The sequence below is a fragment of the Mus caroli genome, chromosome 18, assembly GCF_900094665.2.
Source record: "Mus caroli chromosome 18, CAROLI_EIJ_v1.1, whole genome shotgun sequence".
In the NCBI taxonomy this organism is placed as follows: domain Eukaryota; kingdom Metazoa; phylum Chordata; class Mammalia; order Rodentia; family Muridae; genus Mus; species Mus caroli.
In genome coordinates, this window is record NC_034587.1 from 82,481,557 (window position 1) to 82,506,564 (window position 25,008).

Here is a 25,008-nt window from a genome sequence, read left to right on the forward strand (position 1 = left end):
CCTATCTGAATACATCTTGGTGTTGATGGCTCTTAATATATTTTTATTCTTAGAATATTCTGAAATGTTATGCATTTGCAAAATCCTTTATGGACCAACTTAATACATATTTATTGAATGCATTTCATATGCAAGACATTCCTAGCATATTATAATGTGAATACATCATACCACTGTCAAGAAACTATTTACATTAAGATGTACAGAGGAAATGCTGTGAAACTTTTTATATTCTGTATTTCATTAGGCCTACCCTTCAAGCTCTGTTCCACTGGGTATAAGGGAACTTACAGAAAAGGAAAACTTCCCTATTGGGAAGTTTTACCTTGACACTTTCCTTTCCACTGATAGTTTTCAGCTAGTTGCAGAGGGATAGAAGTCCAGTGGTTTGCTATCCAAGAGTCTTTCAGGCATTTTATGATGTTTTCCTTCTTTCCACAATGAGTCCAGATGGAAAGGTAAAAGCTTTCATAAACTCTTGGCAGACAGGAAAGAGGGAAGGGCTCCTGACTTTTTCTGGCTTTAAATACATAACAGACATGATCCATTAAGAAGTTATTTCTTTCCTATATATCTGTATACATCCACTGACAGTTACTATCATTAAGCAAGTTCTTTATTAGTGAATGGGGTTGGGCATGAGTGATTTCTCCTGTTTTGCTTACCTGGTTGAGGTGACAACATATGATTATATCTCCCATGATATTGTATAACTACCCTTCTCACTATGCTATAGCTAAGAAACATGCTGAGGTTAGGAGTTACTGATTAAAGTAGGTGTGGTTCTACCAGAGCATACATGCTCATCTCACCTTAACTTTTCTGTTAATGGGGCGGTCTTCACTTCATTCCCTCAACATACCATGTCAAATTTCCATGACACAGGCTACTCATGATAAAGTAGACTATCTAAATTTGCATTAGCTTCCTGTTTTCTGCAAGAAGATGACTTTTTAAAAAACTACACCATAAACTGAGAGGCAAATGATAGAAGTCTACCTATTAAGGAGTTTAAGAGTGAGGACAAGCTTATGTAGATATTCTGATATCTAATAAAGGTGATGTCATGCTAAAACTTGTCAGGAGAAATAAAGGAACTACTACATGTTAATGAAAGGGAAGGTTGATCAAGGGGATGTAACCATGGCAAATATGTGTCAAATACAGGAGTTTCCATTTTCATACACAGAAGACTAGATAAGTCCTGAAACAACACAGTGGGTAACATTAATATGCTACACCCCACTTAGGATGGTATTCAAAATTAAAATTCAACAAGCCAAAATGAAAATACAGCATGAATAAACTGTACTTGATTGATATTGACAGAATATTGTACATAACAGATAGACAGTATATATTTTTGTCTGTAGCCTTACATCATGGAACTGCTCGTATAATTACTTGCATGGTAGCGTATACACCAAGCCTTAACCAATTTGAAGAATCAAAGTAATTCCATTATCATATTCTGACATCATGGAGTAATGTTAGAAATAAACCGGAAGTGAAATTTTAAACACTGCACAACAAATACTTAGAGGGTGAGCAAAACCAGTTTACAAGAAAAACTGGTCATTGATTAAATTAGAAAGTAAATTTAAATTTTCTAGAGTCAAAAAAATAATTATGGCATGACTTACCACAATCTCTGAGATACATCTATAATGTGATGCTTTTAAGAAGTGAGTTTAAGGTTATAAATGATTGCATTAAAATCCAGTTGCTTTTCAAATCACAATCTATGTATATACCTTAATGTCTTTGAAGTACAATAACACTCCGGACGAAAGTGATATGGAGGCTAAGACAAAGTAAAGATGACAACAAAAGGTATTAAATCAAGAATAAAAATTACATAGATTCAGTAAATCAAATACTTTCTATAACATATAACCAATAAAGATAATCTCATACAGCAATACAAGAAAATGATTGGTTAAAAATAGAGTTGAAAATAGAGATAAAATTGTTTACAAAGTTTCCAAAGATATGCAAACAAACATATGGGACTATATGTAATAGGTGACTAAGAAAGTTCAGATATTCACAGATAAATTTAACAAGAAAGGCTGATACAATAGTGATCCAACTGTTCCACAAAATAAAATAGGAAGGAACGATATCAAAAGTATTTTATATATCTAATAGTGCTCTAAAGTCAAAATCAAATAAGGTACACAGCAGAAAATAACAACTACAGATATTAAAAAAGAAAGAAAGAAAGAAAGAAAGAAAGAAAGAAAGAAAGAAAGAAAGAAAGGAAAAGAAAAGGAAAAGAAAAGAAAGAAAAGAAAAGAAAAAGAAAAGAAAAGAAAAGAAAAAAGAAAAGAAAAAAGAAAAGAAAAGAAAAGAAAAGAAAAGGAGGAAATAATTTTATTGACAAATGTAGAGGTAAAAAATATTCAATGAAGTACTTGTAAGACAAATCAAAGAAAGTATCAGTCATTCTTCATAATCAAGTTGGTTTTATTTCAAGAATACTACATGCCAATAGACTTAAAGACAAAAATAAAATGGTTTCCTATATGAAGTAAAATGCTGGGTCCTGTTTACATATCCAGTCTGTTAGTCTACGTCTTTTTACTGGGCAATTGAGTCCATTGGCGTTAAGAGATATTAGGGAAAAGGGATTGTTGCTTCTAGTTATTTTTGTTGTTGGAGGTTGAATTATGTTTGTGTGGCTATCTTTTGGGTTTGTTGAAAGAAGATTACTCTCTTGCTTTTTTCTAGGGTGTAGTTTCCCTCCTGAGGTTGGTGTTTTCCATCTACTATCCTTCGTAGGATTGGATTTGTGGGAAATTGTATAAATTTAATTTTCTCATGAAATATTTTGGCTTCTCCATCTATGGCAATTGAGAGTTTTTCTTGGTATAGTAGCTTGAGCAGGCATCTGTATTCTCTTATGGTCTGTATGACACCTGCCCAGGATCTTCTGGCTTTTATAGTCTCTGGTGAGAAATCAGGTGCAATTCTGATTTATATGTTACTTGACCTTTTCCCCTTACTGCTTTTAATATCCTTTCTTTGCTTTGTGCATTTGGTGTTTTGATTATTATGTGACAGGAGGATTTTCTTTTCTGGTCCAGTCTATTTGGAGTTCTGTAGGCTTTTTGTATGTTCATGGGCATCTCTTTCTTTAGGTTAGGCGATTTTTCTTCTATAATTTTGTTAAAGATATTTACTGGCCCTTTAAGTTGGGAATCTTTGCTCTCTTCTATACATATTACCCTTAGTTTGGTCTTTGCATTGTGTCCTGGATTTCATGGATGTTTTGGGTCAGGGGCTTTTTGCATTTTGCATTTTCTTTGACTGTTATGTTTTCTATAATATCTTCTGCACCAGAAATTTTCTCTTCTGCCTCTTGTATTTGTTTGTGATGCTTGTATCTATGGCTCCTGATCTCTTTCCTACGTTTTCTATCTTCAGGGTTATTAGCCCAAAAGCTCAGAATACCCAAGACACAATTCACAGACCACATGAAGCTCAAGAAGAAGGAAGACCAAAGTGTGGGTTCTTTGTTCCTTCTTGGAAAAGGGAACAAAATACTAAATGGGAAGAAATACAGAGACAAAGTGTGGGCCAGAGACTGAAGGAAAGGCCATTCAGAGATGGCCCTACCTGGGAATCCATCTCATATATACAGTCACCAAACCCAGACACTATTGGGGATGCCAAAAAGTGCATCCTACAAGACCCTGATATAGCTGTCTACTGAAAGGCTCTGCCAGAGCCTGACAAATTCAGAGGTAGATGCTCGCAGCCTGCCATTGGACTGAGCACAGTCCCTGTGATGGTTTGTATATTCTTAGACCAGGGGGTGGCACCATTTGGAGGTGTGGCCTTGTTGGAATTGGTGTGACCTGGTTGGAATACATGTGTCACTGTGGGTGTGGGCATAAGATCCTCACCCTAGTTGCCTGGAAGTCAGTCTTCCACTAGCAACCTTTGGATGAAGACATAGAACTCTCACCTCCTTCTGCACCATACCTTTCTGGATGCTGCTATGCTCCCACCTGGATGGTAATGGACTGAACCTCTGAACCTGTAAGCCAGCCCAATTAATTGTTGGTTTTTATAAGACTTGCCTTGGTCATGGTGTCTATTCACAGCAGTAAAACCCTAACTAATATGGTCCTCAATGGAGGAGTTAGAGAAAGGACCAAAGGAGCTGAAGGGGTTTGCAACCCCATAGGAGGAACAACAATATCAACCAACCAGAACCCCCAGAGCTCCTAGGGACTAAACCACCCACCAAGTAGTACCTGGAAGTACCCATGGCCCCAGCTGCATATGTATCAGAGAATGGCCTTGTTGGACATCAGTGGGAGGAGAGGCCCTTGTTCCTGTTAAGACTCGATGCCCCAGTGTAGGAGAATACAAGGGCAGTGATGAGGGTGTGGTTGGATGGGTAGGGGGGCACTGTCATAGAAGCAGGGAGGGGGAATGTGATAGGGATTTCCAGGGGAGAAATCAGGAAAGGGGGTAACATTTGAAATGTAAATATAGAAAATATCTAATAAAAACTATCAAACATAATAAATAAAATGGTACTCTTCATATATGCAGATAGGCATGTGACACAGTTCAATATTCTTTCATGATAAAATTACTAAGGAAATAGGAATCAAAGAAAATACTTTAGATAATAAAAGTTATGCATGACAAAACTATAGCCAACATTATATTAAGTTGTAGGAGATGAAAGCTATTCCTTCTAACATTTTTAATGTCACAGTGGTACCTACAGTCTCTACTCTTAGTACTATGCTTTTAGTTAGTGCCGTGCCTTTATTTAGTACTGTGTCTTACCTGTAGCACAAGACAATGTGTGTGTGTGTGTGTGTGTGTGTGTGTGTGTTTGTATATACATATACATAAATAAGGAGAGAAATGAAAATAATTTCTACTTGAAGATCTTATGTACCTGTAGTAGAATTTATATTGATATGTTCTATTGGTATTCATTATGCATGTGTGAATTTCTATTTATTTTATGAAATTAGACAGGAAACTACGATAAGGGTAAAATAAAATTTTAAGAAGAAGGAAGAGAGGAAAGAGAGAGTAATAGGTTGGATGAGACATTAATGAGAAGGGACTTCTTATAGGGAAAGAAGTAGATCATCCTGGATAACAGCAGGGTGGGAGTAGAACACAATACAGTGTGTGTTTCTCTGTGTGTGTGTGTGTGTATAAATGAAATGATGAAACTCATTCTTTTTATAGTACCTTAATAAAATAAAACAGCTACATTGGATTGGAAGTGACTAAGACAAAGTAAAGAGGTGAAAAGACATCTGGAGAGAACTTGCATAAGCAGCTATATGGTATCAGGGAAGCAAGAATATTAAAGTTATTACATAGCTCTATTGGAAAGAAGCACTTATGTCCAAGGGAGCAATGGTGTAAAGATCTATGAATACTGTTGGACTGAATTATCCTGTATAGCTGCCTAGCTTGATTACACTGAAACCATGAAAAAGAAATATTTGACTCAGAAATCATTGCCATAGACACCATATAGATACTCTGGTCAATGCTGCAAAGATATGTTTGAGCTATGAGCATTTCAAGGAAGTAATGAGTGTTGCTACTTGGAAAGGTCTTCGGATTATTTCTCATGCTATATTGTAATATTGTTAATATTATATTATTTAGTATTATAGAGGTGATAACAGTGAACCTAAGGTGTTTTGAGAATCACTGATAAGTCAGTTTAATTATTCTTCTAAGAGTGGCACAAGTATACTACAAATGAGAGAATTCAGATCCACGACAAATGAAGAAAGGATACAAAATTATTTTCAAATTCATATCTTAATACACCAGGGTTTTATTTATCTTTCTATCATCACTTTAGTATATGAAAGACTAGAGAGAGCCAATAGATCCAATGGAAATGTCATAATAATGGGCTCTAACTAAGCAAGATCCTGTCACACTGAATAGATGAATTTGAGAGCAAGCAGATGCTGAAGTACAGTGCATAGGTCATTGCAAGTTCTGAGGAACTGAAAAGGGATGAATGTCATGAGCTTCAGTACATGTCTAAAATAGATACAAACAAGAACTCAATTATACTTTTAAATAAATATAATTCAAATAAAATGGTGATATTCCAGAGTACTGTAAAAATATTGTTTAAATATGTAAAACAGGAGATAAAGGGGATTGCCATATATCTGGGAGAAAAAAAAATGTGGATGGAGATGGGACAGTGATGAGCTTGAATTTGAATGTCTAATTTACAACAATGTGGTAGAGCTGTGCCATAAACTGTTATCAGCTCTGGAGCTCCAAAGGAAGGGAAGAACTAGAGATTAGTCTGTAGAGTGCTTTTGACCATACCTGGCAGCATTGGAGCTGAAATTAGGATATATAATGTGATGATTGGTTTTAAAGTTCAAGTTACCATGTCTTAGAATCATTCAAAAGGGGACCGTACACTGTGAGCTGTCTACATCAGATGAGTATGTGAAGTATTGCTTTGATTGCTTTAATTGATGTGAGATGATCGGCTGTAAATGTTGGCAGCACCTTCTGACGTTTGGCTCAGGTAAAACAAGTCATGGAAGAAGGAAAACTAGTTGCTATCTTCTCTACTGGCTTTCCCTCTGCTGCTGCGTACACCGAGCTTAATGCTGCTGATGCTTTCCATGATAGTAGAATCTGCTTTTTCGTTTCTTTGTTTTGCATCGATATGGAACTGGTGGCTCTCCAATAATCCTCAAGGCTTTCAGTGTCAGGTTAGAAACCCTGACCTATTAGCTTCATGATCTAGCAACTACTGAGTTCTCAGCTTCTCACAATGTGGGCAGTCATTGTTGGCTCCTGCAACTGTTTTGAGACACAGAGCTTCACGGATTGGGCAACTGTTCTTCTCCATCTCTCAGGTGTAATACCACTCTTGCTGGACTATTTCAACTACTTCAACTATATCAACTATCATGTAAGCCAATTTAATAAATCTCTTCATTTAACACATGCTAATTTTACCTGCTTGTTTTGTTACTCTATGAATCCTGACTCATATATATATATATATAAAACATCATTCTGAAAAAAAATCAAGATGGGATAAATGGTAAAATATATTTGTAAGAATATTGCCTCAAACTAAGCCATCATAGAAATACCCCTTTCATTTATGGTGATTGAACTCGGGTTCCTTCTTATCTTACTGGGAAACCAGAGGTCTGTTATTACAGCACAAGAACATTTCAGTTCCATGTAACATGAAAGCAGTCTAAAGCTCACTTCTGGTTGTAAGAACAGATCTAACCCAGGAGGAACTTGATAACCACCTAACTAGGTATCTTGTGAAACTCTGATTAGTGTGTTCAGCTGGATGGACAGCACAAGAAAATTCTGTGATCTTAGTTACTAGTTTTGTGGAAAAGGGGAAGCCCTAAGGGAACATGTGCTGTTGACATGAACACAGGCATGTCAAGGGCCCATGGGGATGGTAAAGCCTTCCCTTAGTCTGGGTATAAACTTTGTCAGTGCAGAAAACATTGCCTGCAGCTTCCTCCACTCATGTTTACAGTGTTACTACCCTCACTTACAGGGATATTCCACCAAGACAAGCTAACCCCTCTTCCCTGTGCTGTATGTAAAATGAGCTTTCATCTTGGTTAAACCCTCTCATCAAAGCAAGTACAACCCACAATCCTATCCGTTTGTCATTTCTTCTGTTATTTCTTCATTCTTGGGACATCCCAGTCTGGTTTCAAAGACTGAGCCATTCAGGACATGGCAGAGTTGTGAATTTCTAGGTTGTCCTAACAAGGAGACATATATATTTTTCAAAAATTTTGTCTAAGATTTCCATTGGGGAAAAAAAAAAAACAAGAAAACAAACAAACATACAAAAGAACAAAAACAGAATAAAACATGACCAAGGGAACTTACAAAAGGAGATGTTCACTGGGGCTCCTAATTCCAGAGGTATACAATCCATGACCATCATGCATGGGACATGGCATCAAGCAGGCAGACATGGAGCTGGAGCAATAGCTGAGAGTTTACATCTGGTCCTCTGGGAGAGGTCAGGAAGAAAGAGATCTAAATCAGAATGTAAGGTGCTTTGGGAACCAAAAAATTCCTAAAAACAAAACCAAACAATGACATACCTCCTCCAAAAAGGCCATTCCTCCTAATCTTTCCAAACCTATTGAACCTACTGGGTACCATGCTTCCAAGTGTATGAGTCACTGTCATTCTGGCCACTGTGAATACTACCTTGACAAAACCTAACTCAAAAGTTATTTAAATTCCCATTTCTTGTAACAAATCCTCTGGGTCATGTTTTTGTTTGTTTGTTTGTTTGTTTCTAGAACGGAAATATCAAACTGTCAAATATCTCATGTAACCACAAAGACAAAGTCTTCTTTTGATTTTGTTTATCTCTGGGAAGAGGATACAAATAAGTTTAGGAATTATCAGCACAGGAAACCCACTACTGTATGTAGATGCACTACATTTAAAAGGCAGGCACCCCTTAGGGCAAGTCCCTAAGTCCTTTGGCCATCTCTTCCTTTCATTGTCTTAAAATATGACATAGACATCATGGAGTTAAATCCTTGGAGTAAATAAAATTGCCAAAGGGGCTAGGTATGGGAGTTAACTTAGTGGCAGATGTACATAGACAGAGTAGAACCAAAGAGGCTGACTATATTGGCTAGATTTTATCAATATGACAGAAACCTAGACAGACTTGGGGAAAAAAAATGAAAGTTTTCAAAGCACTTTCTCCCTCAGATTGGTCTGTGGGAATGACGTGGGGACCTGTTTTATTAATTGCTATTTGGTGGAGGAAAGCGTACTGTGTACAGTGCCACATCTGGTCTTGAGTTGTATTAAGAATGTACCTGAGCACATGAGAAACAGCAAACCAATAAACAGTGTTCCTGCTCGTCTCTGCTTCTTCCAGGATTTTACTTTGAGTTCCTACCCAGGCTTCCCTTCGTAGTAGATGATGACCTGAGTGATGTATCCAAGCTTTTCCTCCCCTAATTTTGTTTTGATGCATGTGTAGTCAACGCAATAGGAAGTGATCTAGCCCAGTAAAGGGTTAAATGAAGGTCAAAAATATATTTTGGAAATATTCAGAGATAGGAAAAAGACATAATCCACTGAATAGTATAATATACAATCGAGAGAAGGAATGAGAAAGTTGTCATAGTCAAGAGGTGCTACAACAAATAATGCCATATAGTTGAAATAAAATAATATGTTAGATTTTGTGAGTAAAAACTTAAAATAACATGTGTGATTCAGATGATATCTCTTGGTTGAAAGACTATCCCTTGTTTTACAGAAGTTTGATGTGCATACATAGATTTTAAAATGAGACTTGCTGGTGTTGTGAAAGAAGTTTTTGTGTGCTTTTGCATGGAAAGGCAGGTATGTGCACAGCTCAGCAAAGCTAAGAAGAAAGATCCTGTTCATTCTTTTCCCTGGGGCAAATATCCACATCGTTTCCTCAAATAGAAATCACATCTCACAATTGAAGCTGTGGTAGGAGATGTCCTTATTCGGGAAAGCTTTCTTAAAACTGCATTTTTAAGAAGTAGGTATCTATACCGTATAATACGGTATAGATTTTCTGAATAAATGTCACATTTTGAACTTTCACAGGCAATGTTCTTATCTCTTGCCATCCTCTCTCAACGTCAGGATATTTCATCTTAGTAAAATTTTCACTCTGGTGAATGGAGTGATAAATGTCAGTGTCTTAACTGAATTAAATGGGATCCAGCAATTTCTGTGTTGTATTGCAAAGCATTGCTGCAGTCATTAACCTTTGCTTATCAAGAGAAGACTGGGTAATTTGAATGGCAGCTGACTGTTTTACAAAGAGCAGTCTTTTCTCAGGCTTTGTTTCTCTTGACAGCTATGCATTCTCTTGCACTGGGGTCTACTCTGCCTAATTACCCTCCTCCCAGGAGATGCACTCCCCCTACCCCCAGCACTGTGCTGACCTTACCTCCCTCCTGGGGTCCACCTCTGTTTTTTTTTCACTATTCTCCTCCCTCTTCTCTTGTTCTGTCTGAGGTGCAGGCAGACTTCACATGATTTTCTATTCCCCCTCAAAATTACTTATTTTAATACTTCAGCCATTAAATTTCCATTATTATGGTTTGTGCATCCCCATTTTATGGAACAGAAGTTTTATTGTTGTGTTCATTTAACCATGTATGTATATAAAGTTCAAATGTATCAAGAAACAATTCAATATGTTAAAACAGCTATGGGGTTTACCAATATAACAGTGGTAGAAAATTTGCTAGCATTCATGAGGCCTTCTTGGGTTATTTCTTAGCTCCTTTTTAAAAGAAAAAAAAATTTATCAAATAAACAGAGTAATAATAATGAAATATATTTAATATGATCAAAAGTGTGAAGGGCATTATCTTTAGATGAATGTAGAATCATTTTAATTTCTTGCAAATAAGATACATTTTAAGCAGTATTCAAGTGTTTTATAATTAGTGACTATTTGCTACTTCTAGGCTTCTTTAGGGAACAGAATGATTTCAGTGGACCAAGACTTTCATGTAATTAACCTCACATCAGTGTGAATCATCAGGAGAGAAGCAACATTTGCAACAATCCAATGATGAGGGCACGGAAGCCAAAAGTCACCTGGCTCCACAGATATGAACAACTTCATTGTTCATTAATGGAGTTCAAAATCATATCTTGTGAACTATTGGAAATATTCAGAAATACACAAAACCCAAACAAGTTGTGTCTCTGCAATTCCAAAGGGAACATGCATGGCAGCCCTGGGAAAAACCCTGACTTAGCTTAGTATATAACTCAATGGCAGGATGTTTGTTTAGCAAAATTTTTACCTGGGCCCAATAACCACTCCTGAGAAAGTAAATACCCCAACAAAATCCCAGATTTATGCTCTTGACTTGAAGACTTTGATGTGTCCCCACTTTGGGTCTCAGGCCATGAGGGGGCTTGCTTTGGATCAGATTCCTTAAGACCTTCACTGAGTAAAGAAGCCAGGTCATCTAGAAACAAATGGGTAGCAATGAAAATATATGTGAGTGTCTGACTATTCCAGACACTTCTGTTTTGAGTTAATGAGTTTGAAATTTCAGGTCTCACATCGTTGATAAACATTTTATTTATTATGCTGCATGATTATTCCTAAGTTTTAGAAATCTCATCCCAGCACCTGTACTATATTCATGCCTGCATCCAAGTCCATAAGACATCTCTTTGTTGTGCATAAACTCACACACAAAATCCGCAAGAGATACCAATTAATGATCATAAAATACCCCCTTGGGAATCAAAGAAACATTGTTTTTTGTTTGTTTGTTTTTGTTTTTCTAATTAAGAGGACTAAAAATAATTTTGCAACCAGATTTTGTTATGTGACAAGGTAGGACAATGACATATGGTTGAAAATTTCAATCCTTGACTTGTTGACAAGTAATTTTTACAAATGATGAGCTATGCTTAATCCTGGATATTCAAGAAGACAGAACATCCTGAATGCCTGTCCTCAGAGCATTGAACTGCAATGACCAACATAAATGAACAGTTACTAATATGTGTTTGAGAAAGATTTAAACAATATGTAGTAAATAATGTAGAACAGTTTTTGCTTTGATGAATTCAGAGAGATACTCAAAGATATTTAATTATTTTTCTGACAATTAAGTATCCACACAGGTATAATTCTCCGTTTTTTTTAATAAAAAGAAAAATGAATGGACTATGAAATCTCTCTTCACATGCAATGGAAAATAGCTTGTTAAAGAAAATTGCTTTGTAGAATAAATAATGTTTATTTTTTTTAAAAAAGAGAGAGAGCCTGCATGTCTCCTGGGCCCAAAAATATACTGTGGAAATAAAGGCCTTTCAATATGAGTCACCTGTGCTCTGAAGCACCAAGCTGACAGGGGAAAGTTTTTTGCTTCCTCTCAAAGTTCTCAAAATGCAACTTGGTAGAGTATAGTCACTGGCTCCCAATGCTACTAACCTATGAACTGAGGGATGTATTCTTTTCCAGTGTATCAGTGAAGCTATTGGCAGTGGTGGATTGATTATTATAACATGCGTGCTCACAACCTATGTAAAATCAAGCAAAGTTCAGTTATTCATGATAAATGAGTGCATGCCCTCAAAACAAACATGACAAAGTTAACAGTGAAAATCAGAGGAAAAAAATTAGTGTGGTCATATTGGGAAGAACAGAGATTCAATGACATTTCCAGGACCAATCCAATTTCTGGGTCCTGAAGTAAAGCTAAGGTTGAAGTACAGGGACACAGTTATGCATATTTAAGCAATCCCAAGTCAAACTGTGGTCTCTCCATACTGTGAGCCTCTGCCCAGACCTAGGGGAAGGAGCTGAAGTGAGCAGGTCAAAATATTGATGATCTCTGGCCTTTTAACTCTCAAATTATGCTGGATGCTGAGGCAGATGGCTTCTAAAAATCTAAACACTTTCTTGTTTATTTTGTGGCTGACAATTACTAAGTTACTTTATTTGGCTTTATAACTCAATGCTTTACATAATACTAGAGACTTGTTTTTTTTTTTTTTTTTTTTTTTTTTTTTTTTTTTTTTTTGTATTGTTCTGGGCTTAAACAAATGCTAAAAACTTGACTCTTTATTAACCATTACTTTTCTGTGACTCAATAAGCACTAAAACTTAACTCATTATAAACCCTTCATTAATGTTCTGTGCTTCATAAGTGCTAAAACTTAACTCCTCAGCTCTGTTATTCGCTTTATCATTCTCTGCTTGGCAATTGCTATAAAACGTAACCCTTACTTTCTTTATAACTCTCTATTTGATAATTCTCTGCCTTAACCCTAAGTTACTCTGAGGCCAGAAGCTGTCTTACCTATTTAAATGTCTAAGTTACTATGGAGCCAGAAGCTCCAGGTCTTTGGTGGTTAATACTCAATTATTTAACAGCAGGGAATTAGTAAAGCTGTTCTCTGATCTCCCCCACTTGAAGTTCCTCCTGACCCTGAAGCTGGGCCATAATTTAACTCCTTGTCAGTTATAGGAAGTCACTGACAGAATTAAGCACTTTTACATAGGCAACTATGCATAGAAACATACATACATTCATATATATATATATATATTCATGAATATATTCATATATTCTCGCAGGGCCTGGTCCCTTGTCTCATACTTACACACACACACAAATATATATTTACATATGCATATGGAGTTAAAGGCCAAGCACCAAAGAAGAAAGAGCTCACTCATTCTGGATAAAAATTGAGCTTCAAACTATATTGCATAGAGAAAGAAGCTTCTACACTTTCATTGCTAAATGAATGAAGAATCCATTCTCATTGTAAGAAAAGCCTCACTGCTGCTCTCTGCTCTTCCTGCAGCTCCTTCCTTTCTTTGTATTTTTTTCTCCTACTGGCTACTTAATTCTGCTCTCTTTTTCTCTCTTTATCTGCTCATCTCCTTAAAGATTCTATTTTGATTCTGTTCTCTTTCTCTCCATTCTTCCCCTGCATCTAATTAATGTTATTATTCCTAGTTTCAGTACTTCCCTAGTGTTCCAATTTCCACTTAATTCAAATAATCACATAGTATTCCAATTATCAAAAGTTTACAAGTCCAAATATGAATTCAAATCATAAATTTAATAAGGAGTTTACAAAAGAGATGTTTACATGTGTTTCCATTAAGATTATCTAACTGGATATTCATTATCTGTCACTAGTTCCACGGGTTCATTGAGAGTGAAAAACTATAATTTTTATGTCTAAGTTAACATTGAGGTTTTGTATAGATGATCTCAGTCAATATTTTATCTTCTGCACTTGCACTTACAATAAGTTATTTGTTCCCTATATGACTTTCAGTCAACAGTTTTACTATCTAAAGCAATGTATTCCTAAATTGTCAATCTATTTGCTCCCTATCTAATACATTTACTTGTGATCCATGAAGATTTGCAGAGGGCTAATTGTAGTTTTTAATATCACAAGAGGATCTAATCGCAGTTCTTATTGTAAAGGGCTAGATAATTGTTGTTTGTATACATTTAGAATGTATACATTTGTATAAATTTAGAAATTCTTATAGAATAATCATTAAGAATTAAGAAATCAACCATTTGTCTATATAGCATCAGCACAAGACAGTAAATTTTCCTTGATTTGCTATGTTTGATAGAGTGGGTTCATGTCCAGGAATTGTTATATTAATTTAATAATGATAGGAAAGGCATATCAGCAATCAGAATCAATACTGAGATGATATTTCTGAAAGCCTTTCAATTCAGTATTATCCATCACAACCATGCAAAATGACGTTCCCATCACCAGAAAAGTTACTAGCATGCCTTTAGCATTTCCTAGATGGCTCTGGACACCACCAATCATTGTCGTGTTTCATTCTCAGCTACAAGGTGATTTAACAAATTGTAAGCTCATTCTGTGAGACAGTGTTGTTCTTAACAGCTCAGATATTTGGCTTTAACTTCTTTCATCATGAAATCCCTAAAGGATGTGGAATATTTGGTTGGTGGGTTGTTTTTTGCTTTGTTTTGTTTGTTTGTTGTTGGTTGGTTGGTTTGTAGGTTAGTTTTTGGTTCTGTCATTTACCAGTCTGATAACCTGGTTGAGGGACATAAGTCATTTTAAATTATCTTCAGAAAATTAACAAAAGTATTAATACTAATGGCTCTCACATTATCACACAAAATAAAAACAGAATGAACATTGCCTAATCCATTTTGTGAGGCCAAAGTTACCCTGATAACCAAACATAAAATCCCAACAAAGAAAGAGAATTACAGACTAATTTCATTATGAATTTGGACACAAGAATGCTCAGTATAATACTTGCAAGTAGAATTCAAGAACACATGAAGTGTATCATCCATCATGATCAAGTAGTTTTCATTTCAGAGAATCAGGGATGATTCAATAAATGTGATTTGATAAAAGTAATCCATCGCATAAAACTGAAATATAAAGAACCCACATGATCAAGAAAAAGGTGCAGAAACAGCCTTTGACATAAATTAACACTTCTTCATGATAAAATTCCTAGAGACATAAGTGATATAAAGGACATATCTCAGCATAATAAAGTCAGTTCACAAGAAGCCCAAAGTCAACATCAACAAAAAACAGAAAAAAAAATTAAAGTTATTTCACTAAAACCAGGAATAAGTCAAGGTTGTCCATTCACATCATACCTATTCAACATACTGCCTTGCTAGTACAAGAAAATAACTGAAAGTAATGAAGGGGATATAGATTGGAAATGAAGAAGTCAAAACATTTATTTATAGATGATATAGTATACATATATGACTCTAAAAATTTCAGTGAAAAACACCTGAAGCTGATAAAGTAGCTGAAAAAAAAACTAAGAAAAATCAATAGCCCTAATATAGCGAAATGATAAGAGAACTGAAAAAAAAAAACAAGACAACAATATCTTTCACAATAGCCTCAAATAATGTAACCAATCGCAGACACTCATAACCAAGCAAGTGAAAAAACTTGTATGATGTTGAAATAAATTGAGTAAGATATCTGATGATAGAAAGATCTCCCAGGCTCATGGATCAGTAGGATTAATATAGTAAAAAATGGTCATCCTACTAAAAACAATCTATAGATTTAATACAATTCCTACAAAGATTCCAACAAATCCTTCATAAATTTTGAATGGAAAGAATAAGACACAGAAAAAAAATCAAACTCAAAATGATAGCTAAAAGAATTCGGAATAATAAAATAATTACAGGAAGTACCACCAATCCAAATTTAAAATTGTATTACAGACATATATTAATAAAGAAAGCAAGCTATTGGCACAAAACCAGACATGTTTTGAATTTATGTTCTAGACATAAGTTCACAAACATATGGACACCTGATGTTTGATAAATAACCATGAAATACACACTGGCAAAAAAGACAGCTTCATCAGCAGATCATGCTGGTCAAACTGGATGCCTGAATGTAGAAAAATCTAAATAGATCTACTCTTAACACTCTGCACAGCTGAAGTACTGATGGGTACAAGACTTCAGCTAAAACCAGGTCACTGAACTTGGTAAGAGTCTTGAACTCATTGGCATAGAAAATAAGAAAACAAAACAAAACAAAACAAAACAAAACAAAATCCCTTTGAATAGAACACTGTCAACACAGGCAGTAAGAACAAGAGTTAGTAAATGAGAGATCATGAGACTGAAAATGTTCTGTAGGGCAAAGGACACCATTATACTGACAAAGTGACAGCCTACACAATGGGAAAAGATTTTTTTTTACCAAATACATATTCAGTACAAGGCTCCTACACAAAATATGTAAAAAGATAAAAAAAAACTAGAAATAAAACTAGAAATCAAGAAAGAAATGACCCAATTAAAAGTGAGATACAGATCTAAACAGAATTCTCAATGGAGGAAATTTAAATGATTGTGAAATACTTAAGGAAATGTTCACTATCCTTAGCCATCAGGGAGATGCAAGTCAAAACTACTTTGGGATTTCATCTTACACCTGTCAGAATGGCTAAGATCAATAAAACAAGTGACAGCTCATGCTGCTAAGGATGTGGAGTTAGGGGAACATGCATCCATAGTTAGTTGCAGTGAAATCTTGAATAGCCAAGTTGGAAATCTGTGTAGCTGTTCTTCAAGAAGGTGTGAACCAATCTACATCATGATCCAACTGTAACACTCTTGGAAATATACCCATATGATTGCTTACTCCTATCACAGAGACACTTGCTTAAACATGTTCATCACTGCTCTGTCCTTAATAGCTGGAAATTGGGGAAAAAATCTAGATGTCCTTCAACAGAAGAATGGTTAAAGAAAATATGGTACATTAAACACATTGGAGTATTACCCAGTCATTAAGAAACAAAACAAAACAAACAAATGAAATCATTTGAGAGAGAGAGAGAGAGAGAGAGAGAGAGAGAGAGAGAGAGACCTCCAAAGTGAGGTACCACAGGACAAATGTGGTATATATTTGCTTATATGTGGAGTGGATCTGGATAAAGGTGGGTATAGGGAGAAACTTATAATAAAGGAGGAGAAGAAACTGTTACCAGGATATCTTGTGTGAAATGAAAAAAATGTTTTCAATAAAAGGGGGAAAATTATCTTCGTCCCTTTCAAGCTGATTACCAGACTTTCACCGGAAGTGGAATTGGGATTTTCCTTTGTGGCAGAGGGGCATAGGTGGCATATGTCATTTGCAAAAGACACTGCTAAAGCACATCATATTTTAGAAATGTTTTTCCTGTTGGCAAGTCTAAAATAGACACATGGGAAATAGCAGATGAATCACAGGGCACTTAGAAATTAGTCATAAGCGTAAATGTACCGAGAGCTTTGAGAAGGTCTTTACATCTACTGGCAAGTGTAACAGTCCTGCCTTGGCTGGCTCAAAGTAGAAGTACAAAGAAAATAAAGTAAAGCTGAATTCCCTTTACAGAACTTCTTCACCTCTGTTGGGATTGATTTTTCAGTTCCTGAGAGGTTTGAAACCGGAATTGAGTGGAGTAGAAGACAAAAGTTTAGACTAGGGAGAAAGCTGATGCTTTAGTCAGAAATGTTGGCTCTTGGAGTAAGGGATGGTCATACAGAAAATGTCGTAAAGATCTGAGAACTGAATCTAATCCAGAACATTTCTTAGTAACAGGCATTCCTTAGAATTTTCTGGCAGCCACAGACTATTTTGCACTCCTATATTTCCAGCGTCTCTTTCTGTTGCTTATACACACTGCACCTTACATGGGTAGGGAAAGCAGGGTCCTTTTTCTGAACAAGAGTTTCCTGTAAACTTCAGATTCAGGGCCACAGATACTTAAAATGCACCTGTCTTTCCTGCCTACAATGGGGCAATCTGTCTCTCATCTTCAAGCCTTCTCTGCTTCCTTGTTATCATTAGAAACCTGGCTGCCCAACTCTGCATCCCCCCGCATTGTTGTGGCTCTTTGTCTTTTTCATCTCTTTCTTTCTCAGCAGCACGCACAGCACCCTTAGAAATAACCATATTTCTTACTGCTTTTCTTTCTGTTTCCTCCAAGGGAGTGAAAGCACCATGAGACCAAGAATCCTCCTCTCCTGCCAGTTGCCAGGTGATTTCAGTGCCTGTCAGTGGCAGACATATAAATATAAGTTGAATGAAGTCTTCACTTATTAGATAACAACTTCCCTCCAGGGGAAAATAACACATAAGTTGGTCTCTCACGCGTACACTGTTATTGTGCTGACAGGAAAAGTCTCCCTGTCACGTAGCTGTTCATTCAAATGTGACAGGAAGCACACTGCTGTCGCTTTATATTCACACCAACGTGCACCCAGAGAAGCCACCAGCTGCTGGGGTGTCTGGGCTGTGACTGCTGAGAGTGGAGCCCGAGGCTTTGAGCCTCTCACTTGCTCTCCCCAAGTTGGCTGCTTAGCAGTCTCCAGATACACTGTGATTATCCCAGCTCAGTCGCTGAGGACCAACTTTGTACAATTCAGGTATGTAGGGGAGCCAATTTACATTTGTTCTATGGTATAACCATCCAATTTTGAGATGTCTACAATATGTAAACTTATCTCAGGATAATTTTGTCTCCAAGTAAATAAAAAGGTTTACAATAAAATATACAAAAAGGTTTTTTCTCTTTGTTTCTTTGTTTCTTTGTTTCTTCCTTCCTTCCTTCCTTCCTTCCTTCCTTCCTTCCTTCCTTCCTTCCTTCCTTCCTTCCTTCCTTCCTTCCTTCCTTCCTTCCTTCCTTCCTTCCTTTCTTTGTTTTTCTTTTCTGGAACTGCTAACCTGAAAACCCTTGTGAATGAGAAGAGTCCCCATTCTCCTATCCCATCTCTCTGCTGCTCTGGCTTTTCTGTAACTTTAATTGGAGTTTGTTGAAGTTTTGTTTGTTTGTTTGTTTGTGTGTGTGTGTGTTTGTTTTGTTTTAATTAGGTACTGAGTGTGATCATGATTTATTGCCCTAAGTGTGATAAACATTTTAGATATTTTTTTCACTCTATAAAACTTCTACAAAACTGAAACGGGAAAGTCTAATCTAAACAGTAAGAGGGACAATATAATAAATTTCTTGTCGGAATTTAAAAAGTGTGTGTCAGCTGGGAGATGGTGGCGCACGCTTTTAATCCCAGCACTTGGGAGGCAGAGGCAGGCAGATTTCTGAGTTCAAGCCCAGCCTGGTCTACAAATTGAGTTCCAGGACAGCCAGGGCTATACAGAGAAACCAACCCCTCCTCCCCCCCAAAAAAGTGTGTGTCTTTATTTCTCACAATGACCATGTCAAGTAACAATTCCTACTTTATGTATAAAAAGCGAAGAAGCAGGGTCCGATAGTGTAATGGAATTTCTTCTAAACTTTGTTGATTACATATGGACTCTCAAACTAAATAAAAGACCAGACATGTGATTTTATTGTTTTTGATGGGGATAAGAATAAGGGACACCTCCAGAGTCTATATTTTTTACTGGAAACAGGAAGCGTGTTAAAGTGGAGTTGAGTTTCCATGGGAAGATCATCCATTTGTCATGGATACTTAGAAACTATTTATCCAACTAGAAAAATGGCTCTGATTATACCAGAATATAAAACCTGCTCAGTGACAGCAACATGACCATTACTCCATGCTGCCTCACAGAACAGAAACTCTAAGCCATGGAATGTCACCACTTTATGATTATGACATTTATTTCACTATGTTGTGATCTGGTAAGCAGTCAATTATGCTTTGATGTATAGTCTGTTTCCAGACATAAGGGTGAAAACAAGTTTATGTAAGTAACATAGTGAGTTCTCTCATTCAAGGCTTATATACTTAGTATCTGAATTTCTGTCATGTTTATATAGTGTTCAATCTTAGAATAGAAAACACTAAATTTTAGTTTAGAATATGTCAAAATTAATAGAAAATGATATAGTATTCACATCGATAATTTATTTGAAAAATTCTAAAGTGAGTGAGATTCTTTTATAGACAATGGGCATTACATTTGAAATATAAACTGATGTTTTGAATTTAGATAACTATTATCATCATTTATACATCCCCTTTAAAATGATTTGCAGGTATATGGATGCTATCATTTTTTATGTCTTCTATTTTAACTTCTCCAATGTAAATATGAAACCAGTACAAGATATAGCTAACACTTTATTTTACACTGAAACAAGGTTGAGTATGATTTAAGTGCCTGGAACCTCTACACAAGGTGTCACTGTGTAGAGTTAAAGACCTACCCCTCTACAATGCTGGGATTCCAGCTGTACATCACAATGTTGACCTAAGTCTCCCTTCTCTTTTAATTAATTTCATTTTATTCCTTTCTCCTAACTTCTAACTTGCCTTAAAATAATTAAGGTTGTGCCTGGAGATACCCTTTCAGTGATTAAGCATACTGGTTGTTCTTCTAGAAGACCCAAGTTCAGTTACACACACCTACATGGTGGCTCAAAACCATCTAGAATTCCAGTCCCAGTGGATATGACACCATCTTCTGGCTTCTGAGGACACCAGATTTTACAAGTGGTACACAGATATACATGCAGATAAAACACCCAGTGCACAAATTTTTAATTAAAATTTTTAAATTAATATTTTTTTGAGTTGTCTGCCTTATACATTATTTTATAATATTAGTATCATATCAATTGTCTCTTGAAAGTAAGAGGATAGATCATCATGGAAAAGAAAGCCACCATGAGATGACTAAACCCCAACAGTTTCTACATAGTGTTATCCATTTACAAATACACTTTCATCCCTTTATCACCCACAATACAGAAAGTGAAGGGGAAAAAACAGTGATTACAGATATGGCTAATGGTCAGTGGGACATCTCAAATTATGAGAACCTTCTAGGTAGGAAGAAATATGTTGAATAAAAACTTATTATTATATTTGAGGAAAAAGTAAACAAGCTGTATTCCAGGTTTGATGTTGGTTTTATTTTGAGACTGGGATAAGTGACACTAGAGACCAACACTCAAATTAATAATTTGGCTCATTTACTTCACATGGGATCAGTTAACTCATTTGGCAGTTTTCCGTACGGAAACTCTCTTGAGAAACAATGGAAAGTAGGGAGAGGTTTCACAGATAAGTGAAAGAAAATGAAAGCCCTCAAAACGCATCAGACATCATAAACCACAAAAGACTCACAGAAAAGGGAAGCAGAAATCTTGTCAATGTGATCAAACAGGAAACAGTTTGTCTATAATATAATGACTATATTTTCCTATCTATTTAGTTGAATTGCCTAAACCATCCCCCCACAACACCCCCTTCATTCTGGCTCCCCTTTTGTAGTCTAAACCTTTCCAGAACTCACGATTCCCCTCCTCTGTCTCTTGAATGCAAGGATGACAGGCATGTACCACCACACCGTCGATGTAAATGCCACATCTAAAAGGAAATAAGAGGCATTTTATTCTAGGGCCATTTTGAGTGACCATGGCCCAGGAACACAGATATAACTTAACTTATCCCAAATTCCATGTTACTGTGGAAGCGATTTCAATTTCGTGAGGTTTATATAGTTTTACTTAGCAAAGAAATTCATGAATGAAGGCAAGTTTAAAATATGTTAGTGGGTCATCAGAGAGGTGGTTACAGTGAGATAAAGCTTTCCCATGTGGCTCAGAAGTTATTGATGAAATTGCTATATTTTTAAGTTGTTGGAAGCAAGTGGGTCTGTTAAGTTAATAGAGTTGAAGATTTTATCTATTAGTCACAGGATGTTAGCTCAAACACAGAGGTGCACAAGGATTGGCTATTTGGGGACTGTAGCTAGCCCAGAACAAGCTAATTAGCCTCTGGACCCATAGCATTCCTATCTCTGCACAGTACAGAAGCTCTAATCTGTCAACCCGTCTCTGCAGACACAGCTTCTTTCCAGGAATTCTCATTAAAAACCTAACTCCACAAAGCAACATTTGGACTAGAGGAAACGCTGAGAAAGCAGCCGGGAGACTCTGGGTCACTTCTTGTCACTCACTCTGTAACTCGGTGTTTAAAACTATATGAAAACGCTTTAAAAATCTTATTAGAGAAGAAGTAAAATGAATTACTTTGTAGAAATATGTTATGGCCACAGGAGGACACTGTGGTTGCAATTATGAATTCCTGATCGCAGACTTCCATAGAAAGTAGTGTATAGAAAATTTTAATTTTGTGAATTTAATTACTAAATTTCACATTCTGCTATATTGGCCCTCTCTGGACACTTCCATTATTTATTTATGACCTTGTACATCAGATCTTAGATTATATTTATCTGAACACATATCAACCCCCTTGCATGTCCTTTATCTAAGGTTTTCTCCTGCAGCCCAAGTTAGAACACGTTAAAAGCCCCAGAGCCAGTATAAAATGGAATGCATACTCAAATGAATGACTATGGAATCAAAGTGCAGGAATTTTTGAAAATAAAGTTTATTTGGATTAAGCTTTTATCAACTATTGACATCACATCAGGGTCTATACTTTATTACATGTGTCATATGGGTTCTCGTCTATCATACATGAAAAATAAATGTTATTTACTTGAATCCAATCATATCATTCATCATAATAGGAGAGTATAGTAGGCTAAGAGGAAATTAGAAATGTCCAATACACACCGACATGTTTGTGCTTATTCTGAGGACTGGATCATGGCTGTTTTCTTTATTTTTCTGTAAGGCAACTGCATACAGAGCATCATTACAACTCTCATAATCCGGAGTCAGTGTTTTAGCTGCATACTTATTATCCCAGCACTGAAGAGGGCAAGGAGTTTGAGGTCATCCTTAACTACAGTTGAGTAGCTGTGATGGTATGAGGGTAACCTGGGCTACATAGCATAGGGTCTCAAAATATAAGGTTCATCAACAACAACCACCACCACCACCATCACCAAATAAGCAAACAAACCCAAATACTTCTAATGACTTTATAGAAAAGCTTATATGTATATAGTATCTAAATACGTATATTTCCTCAAATTAAGAGTATTATTATGACTTAGTTTCACACTAATGGATCTTTATTATTTAAATTTAAGTTTTCTTAAATCGTTTATTTTAATCCCATCAAGCTTCTCAAATGGAACTGTTCACTAAGTCTTTATATTTAATATTTATGACTATTTGGGTTTTTGATATTATAATATAATTATATAATCTCTCCCTTCCATTTCCTCTCTTCAAATCTGTTCATGTTCCCTTACTTTGTTTCTTTCAAATTCATGTCCTCCTTTTTAATTCATTGTTACATGCATATATGTATGCACATAAAAATGCATTCAATCCTAACTACATAAGTATAACCTACTTTGTCTTTATAATGTTACTTCTTTTATGTGTATTTTCAGGACTGACGGTTCGGTATTGGAGAAACAGTTGGTGTACTCTTCTCTGAAGTAGACTATTTGTACTCTTCCCTGTGGAAGATGATTTTTCCCACTGTCAGCTTTCCTTATTTGTTTGGAGTTCTTTGTGTAGGGTTGAGGGCTCATGGACTTTACCCGTGTACTTGTCTACTTTAATATGCATATGGCTGTCCTTGTCCAGCTTTTGTTTAGGCTGTTAGTTGTATTGGTGAGAGTTTGTAGGCATAACTTGCGACACTGCTTGAAGATAGAATTTCACAGACACCTCCCTGATCCCCTCTCTGAACTGGCTCTTCCAATCTTTTGGCTCCTCTTCCTCAGTGATCTCCAATATTTAATGTTTGGGAGTTGTATTGTTGATGTATCCATTGAGACTGAGAACCACAAATCTGTCTTTTGGTCAGTTGTGGTTTTCTGTTATTGTTCCTCCTTGTTGCAAATACAAGTTTCGTTGATGAAGAGTGAAGGATCCACGTGTCTGTAAGTATAAGGATGAAAATTCAGAATATATTTAGAAGTAATGCTGTCTTGGTGAAGTTACACAACTTCAGTGGATCATGTGGGAAATTTATGAACAGCTTTTGGAGAATCCTCTATACTGATTTTCAGAGTGACTGCAACAATTTCCAATCCCACCAACAGGAAGTGAGGATTCTCTTCACCCTCATCCCCATTTGCATTTGTTGTCAGTTGTTTTGCTGATCTTTGCCATTTGCATGATACCTGACAAGAACCGAGTCTCCAAGTTGTGTTTGTTACTTACAAAAAAAAAAAAAAAATGTTTAAAGATATAAGGACTCTCTACTCAAATCTCAAACCCATTTTTTAAAAAATAGATCCTTTGTTTATTTGGCTCTTGTTTTATGGGTGCTTTATATATTGTAGTTATTAATTGGCTGATAGATGTATAGCTGGCAAATGTTTCCTCTAAATCTGGTCATTTTGTGTTTACCAGTTTGTTTGTTCCTTTGGTTGTGCAAAAGCTTTTTTAATTCTAGGACATCACACTTGTCAACTGTTAGCCTTAATCCTCTTGCAAATAGAATCATACCCATTACAACCTTTCCTACGACAGGTGTGTGGGGTATTGACTATGTCTTCTTCTTGCCCTTTAGATGTTCCAGGTTTCACATTTAGGTCACTGATCTGTTTTGAGAGAGTTTTTGTGCATGGTGATAGACATGAGTCTGATTTCAGTCTTTTACATGTGGACAGGAGTTTTGTCCTCTTTTGAAGGTTTTATTGAAAAAAATTTTTTCTCTCAAGCATTTTTTTTCACTTTTGATAAATATAAAATGACTACAGTTAAATGTACTGATAATATGTGTCTTCAGCTTTATTTTATTGGTCAAAGTATCTGCTTTTGTACCAGTAACTTATTTTTTATTACTACGATTTTTAATATTTCTTGAGATCTATTATGATAATCCATCCAACATTTTTATTATTGTTCAAAATTGTTTTGGTCACCAGGGTCTTTTATGGTTCCATGCAAATTTTAGGGTAGTTGCTTCTTTCTATTTTTGTGACAAATGATAAGAGAATAGGGACAAGGATTATGTCGAATCTGTAAATTGCTTTTGGTAAAATGGTCATTTTTACAATATTAATTCT